This window comes from Bactrocera neohumeralis, unplaced genomic scaffold (assembly GCF_024586455.1).
Source record: "Bactrocera neohumeralis isolate Rockhampton unplaced genomic scaffold, APGP_CSIRO_Bneo_wtdbg2-racon-allhic-juicebox.fasta_v2 ctg1969, whole genome shotgun sequence".
In the NCBI taxonomy this organism is placed as follows: Eukaryota; Metazoa; Arthropoda; class Insecta; order Diptera; family Tephritidae; genus Bactrocera; species Bactrocera neohumeralis.
In genome coordinates, this window is record NW_026089917.1 from 24,360 (window position 1) to 34,152 (window position 9,793).

General features: G+C 35.2%; 1 pseudogene; it reads left to right on the plus strand.

The window, feature by feature from the left end:
• The first annotated feature begins 4,463 nt into the window (after nt 1-4,463).
• On the plus strand, nt 4,464-4,666 carry LOC126766654 (small nucleolar RNA U3; annotated as a pseudogene).
• The last annotated feature ends 5,127 nt before the right edge of the window (nt 4,667-9,793 follow it).

Genomic DNA, 9,793 nt, shown 5'->3' on the forward strand with positions numbered 1-9,793 from the left:
TAAGAACAATTGATCTGTACTTAATCCATTTACGAATCCAAACGTTGTTCTCTATACGTTCCTTGACCGAAAAAAGAATTAATAATAAATTCTGGAACTCTATCAAAATTCGTAATATCCATTCCATTAAGAAGCCTTCTGCAAGCTTGCATACGATTTTTCTTTATTATTCCTCTGCTTTGATTATTCATATTATTCGACGTGTGTTTTTTTCGAAGAGCCAAATACTTCTTATTTGAAATCGCATTAAACAGTGAAAAAGTGGGAAATATTTCGTTTATGAAAGTGGGACTTATTTCATTTAAGAAATATATTATTCACGGGGGAGTTATTTCATTTCCAGTAAATTTTTAAATCATTTCATTTGGGTGGGACTTAATTCGTCTTTAAAATTGGGACTTATTTCGTGGGAGTTGTTTCATAGACCCGAAAAAGTGGGACTTATTTCGTTTATGAAAATGGGACTTATTTCATTTAAGAAATATATTATTCACGGGGGAGTTATTTCATTTTGAGTGGGAGTTATTTCATTTCAAGTAAATTTTTAAATCATTTCATTTTGAAGGGACTTAATTCGTTTTCAAAAGTGGGACTTATTTCGTGGGAGTTATTTATTTTTTTAAGCAATTTTTGGTAAGACTTATTTCGTTTTCAAAAGTGGGACTTATTTCGTGGGAGTTATTTCATAAACCCATTAGTGATATGGTGTTCGCACTGGTATTCTCTCCTCGGAAGTTAGAAAAAGTGGCATTACTAACATATTTGTATCAGCCAAGTCCGGTCGGTCAACAGCATTCCAGTTATAAAAATATGTTATACATGACATCACTACATGTATATATCACTTAAACCGGCACACCCTAACAAAACATTCACCTGGGAACACCACTCACCATCACAGCACACATTGGACATACCGCAGAAGATATCACACACACGACGATATCCCTCACCACAAGCTATGATAAGAGCTTGACCACCAAAATCGTCGTACGTTCGTAAATTCGGCTAAAAAACAAATTGAAAATAAACCAGATTTTCATCAAAAAATCATCATTAGCGATGAGGTTCATTTCTGGATGAATGGCTTCGCCAATCACCATCGCATCCCAAAAAAATTACGGTTTGGTGCGGCTATAGGCCGGTGGCGTCATTGGGCCGTACTTCTTCCGTGATAACCATGACCGGCTTTGTCAACCACCGTCGCATCCAAAAACAAGAAAAAACGTTAACTTCGGCTGCACCGAAGCTAATATACCCTTCACAGGTGCGTTTCTTTCAGTAATTACGTGTTCAGTTTATATGGAAGCTATATGCTATAGTAATCCGATCTGAACAATTTTTTCGGAGTAATCCATGCCAAATTTCGTGAATATACCACGGCAAATGCGAAAGTTTTCCATACAAGCCCTTTATTCCGATCGTTCGGTTTGTATGGCAGCTATATGCTATAGTAAGCCGATCTGAACAATTTCTTCGGAGATTACATTGTTGCTCTAGAAAATAATATGTGCCAACTTTTGTGAAGATCCATTGTCAAATGCAAAAGTTTTCCATAGAAGAACTTGATTCCGATCGTTCAGTTTGTATGGCAGCTATATGTTATAGTGGTCCGATATCGGCAGTTCGGACAAATGAGAAGCTTCTTGAAGAGAAAATGACGTTTGCAATATTTCAAAACGATATCTTAAAAACTGGAGGACTAGTTCGTATATATACAGACAGACAGACGGGCATGGCTAAATCGACTCAGCCCAACGTACTGATCATTTACATATATAATTTAATATGCACTGTTCAGGGTATAAAAATTACGGTTTGGTGCGGCTATAGGCCGGTGGCGTCATTGGGCCGTACTTCTTCCTTGATAACCAGGACCGGCACGTTACTGTGAATGTGAATCGCTACCGCTCAATGATAGCCGAATATTTTTGACCCGAATCGGATAATATGGACTTGGAAGCCACACAGCGAATGTCACAATCGATTTATTGAAAACCAAGTTTGATGAATGTGATATCTCACGAAATGGCCCAGTCAATTTGTCCGATTAATTTGAAGAAAAATACATTTAACCATGCCTCTTCTACTTCTTCTTCGCTTCATTTACCAAATGTACCTTGACCGCTGCGTCTCCTAAAAATGTCACTTATACGCAAGGGCTAAACGTTTGTACCCTTTTAAGTTTCCGCTTGTTTTCGTTAGGGTTCAGGTGTAGAATGTGGCTTTGCAAAAAAAAAAAAACCAAATATCTTCAGAAAATTACCTACGGTAGATTATTTCAGATATTTTGTGTATTTTCTTGGTAAGAACTTTGCTACTCATGGAATATGTGGTGTATTTGTTTTGTTGTTAATAAATATGTACTGATCATTCATGCTGATAACCCTTTCATCTAGCAGTCATTTTATTTTGAACCCATTTCGACGCTTTTTAATAAGTTCACTCTCACTGTATAAACTAATAAATAGCATATCTTCTTCAAATTAAATCCGACACATGATTTTAACTCAAATGTTGGCGACCCTTTTCAAAATTTACAATTCTGTACACATTCATATTTGTCGTGGTCTAGTTGCTCTTGAATTATTGCAAATGTCGCGTTATTAGAAATATCGCTAGATAAATCATGAATCAAAAAATAAACCAATGGCACCCTAAAGTTAAAATGGAGTCGAATGTTTACATACTAAGCCCCCATATATCTACATCTTTTAATATAAAGATTTTCGAACTTGCTGGAGACTTTATGCTGGATATGGTTTTTATGTCACTTTCCATTGTTATTAAAGTTTATATGGGAAAGTTGTTTATTATAGGCGTGAGTAGCAGCACAAGTGGAGGCATCTCCATACAACAGATAGGTTTAGTCTCAGTTGTCGATGATAAAGTTGAGATAAGGTAATCGCTGATTCAATTTCAGTATTCTTTTTTATAATTCAGTATAATACCAAGCTAATTTGAGACAATAAATAGTAAAGTAAACAAACACAAGAAAACAATTTATCTTCGGTTGCAAACTACAATTACAAAAGTTTCCCTATAAGAATTTGATTTTAATTGGTCTGTTTGTATAGCAGCTGTATGCTATAGCAATCCGAACCAAACAATTTCTTTGGAGATTGCATTATTGCCTTAAACAAAGATTTTCTCGAAGATATATCGTAAAAGAAAAATATTTCCTTACAAATCGATTGTTAAGTTTGTATATCAGTTGAATTTTGTAGTGGTCTGATATTGGAGGTTGCAATAAATGAGCAGCTTTTTGGTGCGGAAAAGCCGAGTGTAAGGTTTCGAATCTTACTCTAATTCCTATATATACAGACAGGCGGACGTATGAATAGGTGAACATGGATAAATTCTGATCTCGTCACGGTGATTATTTGTATATTTACTTTATGGGGTCTCTAACCTTTCCTGTTGGGTGTTACAAGCTGGTATACACTTATTTTTTCTAAGCAGTCAAAGTAACAAATGCATTATACTTCTTATTATCATTCATGAGGCGCAGATGTTCAGCTTCTATTGAATTGTGAATTTGTTGGTGTTATTATAAACACATTTTTTTCCTTACGGGACTGACGACTTACATTATTTCAACATATATTGCTATATTATTGCACAGCTCCGGTTTTGTGGCAAGTCATTAAGTGCAAGGTATATGTTCAGGAATACGTACATATATGCCTTATAAATAGGAATGTGTCTCTATGAATGTATGGCTATGGCACATTTGTAAAGTCTCAACAATGATTTAATTTGATTTATGGGAAACAAATTGAAATAAAAGGAAATATTTATTACAGATTTTTATGTAGTGTTTGTTGCGGAATAATAACTATTTGAGAGTACGTAAGTAAAGCGCTCCTTATTGAAGTTATACTTCTTATACGAGTTCGGAAAAGGTTGCGATAGATTCAGGTTGCGCAACTTTGCTCAATATGAATCTACGCAACCTTGCTCAATATAAATCTACGCAACCTTGTCTGCGAAGATGTTCGAGCAGTAAGCGAAGCGGTGACAATCGGCGATCGTTTGTTCGTTTCTTTCGGCACAGCTCGGCTTTTCAACCAACAACACAATGTTGCCATGCTTATGCTGTTGTTGTTTTTGTAGAACAATGTTTCAATTTTTGGTTGGTGACATATTCAATTAAAAATAAATTCTGTTGAGATTCGAACCTACGTGCTCGTCGTAACTTTTCAAGCGTTTACCACCAACACCACCATTGACACTTGTATTGCGTTGTCCTAATTATGGTTTGGTTATGCATGAAAGAAATATACAAAGGATCGCCGATTATTACCTCTTTCCTTGCTGCTGCTGCGCATATATATGTTTGTATGCTTGTGCATTATTGGAGTTATGCTTCTTTTTCTTTCGTTTGTCTTTCATTTCTGCGAATTCTCAACTATTTTGCGTATATTTTGGTTGAAATACTCTGCGTTGGCGGTGGAAAAATTAATGCTATACTTTACAGGATCATTTCTGTAGTTAGTCTTCATTTACAATTTTTGGAAATCGACCCGCAATGGCGAAGTATATCGTTTTATCTGACAGCGTGAGGTTTAAGAAGTTCATTTCTAATTTTGTCTTGTGGCATATTAGAAATGATGTTTCTTCGAAAATCGTTCGCTTACAACGGATAAAACGACTTCTGAGTGGTGATTTTAATGAATAAATTCCAAGGTTTTACACAAAAATAATGCAGTCAATAAGTACTGTACGCTTATGTATGCTTGCGCATTATTTTTCTTTCGTTTGTCTTTCATTTTTGCGAATTCTCAACTATGTTGTGTGACTTTCGTTTCTGTTTCATTTCTGCGAGTTCTTTGAATTTCTGAACGCGCGCATGCCTATACATATGTACATTCATATGAGCATGTGCAGATAGACAAGATAGGATAGAAGATGTATGCCTTTTAACATCGTATACTATACTAATAAATATTTTATTTACTAATAGAAACTAAATTTATCACAGCAATATTATGTATATGTATATTAGGTATATTGCTGTAATAAATTTAATTTCTATTAGTAAGAAAAATATTTATTAGTATAGTAAACTATGTTAAAATGCAAAAATTGAAGACTAAGTCCGTCGAGATTCGAACCTGCGTTCACATTGTGACTTGTCATGTGCTTACCACCAACACCACCATTGACACTTTCGTGGCGTTGTCTTAAGTATGGTTTGGTTATGCATTTAAGAAATATACGATGGTTCAAATAATTTTGTTTAAGTATAGAAATATGCTTTTGTAGAACATTTGCATTCGCAAACATACAGACAAATATGCAAACTACATAATATATGTATGTATGTATGATTGTTTCGCATTTTGCTTCTACGCCGGTCAAATTTCTATACAAAAATCGGCTGAAATGTGTGAGAAAATAAAATGGACAACTAGGGCAAATAATTTTTAAAAAATTTATTGATAATTAAATATAAATGAAAATACATGTAAATTTACTAAAATTTATTAAAAAACTTATTTCAATTTATTAAGAAACTTATTTAAATTTATTGAAAAACTGCAATGAAAAATAAAAAGAAAATTCATTTTACTTTGGCCCAGTTTTGTGCGCAATACAAATGCAACGCCAATAATGAATACAAGAAGTTAACTAAACACCATGATATAAGATGTACAAATTGTAATATGACAACCCAAGAGTAGAAAAGGGAGATGGTTACGCTGCATATTCCCTTCCGCAACGAAGAGCCAGAACTACTTTCCGAGTCAAAATTCCTTCATTTAGACTTTGCTTTATAAAATGTGCATAATGAATTTAAATAATCTAGTTTTCTTTCATACAAAATGATATGCATTTCTGAATATCACTAAGAAGTATAACTTCTTCCGCGCGTAGGGACTCCACGCACCTTTTTTTTTATTTGATGCTATAATTTTCAGTTTGTTCTGTTATTTGTGATTATTAAATCTAACCATGTACATTATTTAAGTAATGCTACTGCTTACTGCTACTCTTTTGATGAATGTTAAGTTTTCATAATGAACAATATACTTCTTTGATTTTATGAGCAATTTATAAAGAAATGTTAAAGATAAAATAATTTAATGCAGGCTATTTCAAGTCGGAAAGACGAATCTAGACAAATAATAACCGTCGCGTATAAATCACTGTTAAATCTTGTTGCGCCGAACTTTAAATGCATAAAGTTGAATAGCACTAATCCAGTAAATTAGTATCAAATTTTAAGGATATGGAAGTGAGTAAGACCTATTCACTTAGTCATTAGAAATCTCAAACTTTACAATTCGTGTGGTTTTAGAAACCATTGTACTATTAGGTATATTGATAAACTGGACGACTTTAAATGCTGACGAAGCTCTCAACTTTATTGTAAATTTTGATATTACACATTTTTAAAATGTTTTGACATACGAGCGATAATTGTGTTGTTTACAGTAACTTTAAATATTTATCTCGGCTATAAGCCACCAACATTTTCGAGCGATTATTTTTTAAAACTTTCGACGTAAACTAACAAATCAAGAAACGATAAAGCTTCATCAAGGGCCAGTATTTATCGATTGTATGGTGAATCCAATCGATATCGTAGGTCAATATTAATGCTGCTCGCAAGCTTACAGTGCAAGATCGTCATGTGAACTATCCGGAGACTTATAAAACTATTGACATCAGTGGAGCCAGCGCACATTCAATATTGCGTGGATATCGTGGCACGTGGATAATGGTGCACTGAACGGTATGGGTGTTTCAAGATAAGCCTAAAAGACTAGACACATTGTAACTGTACCACTGGGACAACGCGTATCTGAGTTTTATACAACTATTTGTCTGCCAGTTGTCTTTCAAGAAATCAGGCAACCAACCGCCGAAGACGGATAACACCACCACCATCTTCCTATCAAAAGATGCTATACATTTTGCAATTGACCTCTAATGTCAGTTCTGTTTTGACATTTATGTAGAAAACACATCCGAAATGCACGTAAATAAACAGTGGTACGCAATACTGCGTGCCACAACCAATATGCTGAAGGATAGATTTTTCGGGAGCCTAATATCCCGTTTACGATTTGCAGTGGCCAGCAAGATCGCCTGATTTCACCACTCCTGACTTCTTTTTATGGGACGTTTTGAAGTCGTGGGCTTATGTCAAGAAGCCTCAGACTCTTGCAGCTTTTAAAGGCAATATCCGTCAAGAATGTGAGGACCTATCGCCGGAAGTTCTGGCCAAAGTGATGGAAAATGCCATAAAAAGGGCTCAAATGACAATCAACTGTGGCGGCGGCCATTTACATGATATCATTTTCTTGACTTGATGTGAAAAAATTTAAAAGACCAAATAAAAATAATCAACAAGCATAATCAAAGTTTTTAATTTTTAAAAAAATTACAGCCAAAAAACATCGGAAGGTTATTTTTGTTTTGTAGTAACCGAATGAGAAGAAGACCACAGTTAAGATTTAGTCAATGGTGAACAATGATTAGAAATATTCTTTGCATGCAGAGTCGTGTACTCTACAAAAAAATTTTCGTTCTTTGTCTAAAAGTTTAGTTTATGATTTTTTGATTAATTATGAACAAAAACGATAAGAAAATACCTTTTTATCGTATAAAGTTTGCTTTTGTAAAAATTTAAGTAATAATACTATATTTGGTCTTTATTAAGAGATAGTACCTATGAACATAAAAGAAAAAGTTAAAGTGTGCACTTTTAAATTTTTTTTTGCTTTTTTGTAAGTTTAGTAAAATAATAAAAATGTTTTAAAAATGATGTTGATTCATTCTGTTCAACGACTCTTGTATCTAAAAAAAAGTTTTCTAATTATAATCTATAGTGAAGTTGTAGAAAAAATATAAAAATCAGTAATTTCTTCTTAAAAATCGAAAAATTGCTCTAATTTCTACGAAAGCAAACTTTAACCGGAAAAAAATTTTGTTTCCTTATTTTTGTCAGAGGAGAAACAAAAATTTAACATGTAGATGTCAGACCCAAAAATCGTGTTGACCGGTGTTATTAGAAGTAAGAATATGAATATTAGTTGGTAAAGAGATATAAGCATTAATGTGAAAGCTTCCATTTACTTCAAGTTTCTTTTTCAGCATTATGCTTTCTATGGCATTTGACAGAATTGCAAGTATTCTAGCAATATTTCTGCTTTATTGCACTTACACAGAGAATTACAAAACACAATCTGTTTTTTGTCTTGAACTGTCTTAGCCGCTTTACTTTTTTTATTTTCCAGCAGCAGTTAGGAAAAATTCATTATTTTAATTTTTAGTTAGGAGGCGATGAGGCTCACAGGATGGTAAAGTGTAATTGTTCTTTTTGTAAAATGGCATTCGTATGTATGTCTTATTTAAATCGTCCCTCAATAAAAGTTGGTAAGATGCATTCTCATTCCATTTTCAATACCAAATAAATTACTAGAACGTTTTTTCGATTTTACTATAACGAAATTATTGATTAAGTTCTACAACCGATCAGAAAGAGAAGGGTAGTAAGAAATTAGTTATTGGAGTTAATTACTCATCAATTGTACTAAATAAATTATTTTAGCTCCACATTCTGTAACTTGTTCTAAATCAACTTAAAAGCGAATTCGAACTATAGATATATATCATAAGGAGATGGAAAGTAGCTGTCACTAAAGAGATTCTGGGAAAAATCAAAATAAAATGGTAATTTTGAGGGTACGGGCTATGAAGAGCTTGATAAGCTGGCCGACAGGGGTAATGCTCGAAAACTCTACGAAAAAATGCGGCAGCTTACAGAAGGTTTCAAGACCGGAGCATACTCTTCCAGAACCCTCAAAGGTGATGACCGATGCCCAGAGCATACTTAAATTATGGAGGGAACACTTCTCCAGCCTGCTGAATGGCAGAGAATGCACAACGCCAAGAGAAGGCGATCTCCATACCTCAATCGATGACGATGGAGCAGACGTCCCATTGCCCGACCATGAAGAAGTTCGAATAGCAATTACCCGCCTGAAGAACAACAAAGCGGCGGGGGCCGATGGATTACCGGCCGAGCTATTCAAACACGGCGGCGAAGAACTGATAAGGAGCATGCATCAGCTTCTTTGTAAAATATGGTCGGACGAAAGCATGCCCAACGATTCGAATTTAAGTGTGCTATGCCCAATCCATAAAAAAGGAGACCCCACAATCTGCGCCAACTACCGTGGGATTAGCCTCCTCAACATCGCATATAAGGTTCTATCGAGCGTATTGTCTGAAAGATTAAAGCCCACCGTCAACAAACTGATTGGACCTTATCAGTGTGGCTTCAGACCTGGAAAATCAACAACCGACCAGATATTCACCATGCGCCAAATCTTGGAAAAGACCCGTGAAAGGAGAATCGACACACACCACCTCTTCGTCGATTTCAAAGCTGCTTTCGACAGCACGAAAAGGAACTGCCTCTATGCCGCGATGTCTGAATTTGGTATCCCCACGAAACTAATACGGCTGTGTAAACTGACGTTGAGCAACTCGAAGAGCTCCGTCAGAATCGGGAAGGACCTCTCCGAGCCGTACGATACCAAACGAGGTTTCAGACAAGGCGATTCCCTATCATGTGACTTTTTCAACCTGCTTCTGGAGAAAATAGTTCGAGCTGCAGAACTTAGTAGAGAAGGTACCATCTTTTATAAGAGTGTACAGCTGTTGGCGTATGGTGATGATATTGATATCATCGGCTTTAACACCCGCGCCGTTAGTTCTTCTTTCTCCAGACTAGACAAGGAAGCAAAAGAAATGGGTCTGGCAGTGAACGAGGGCA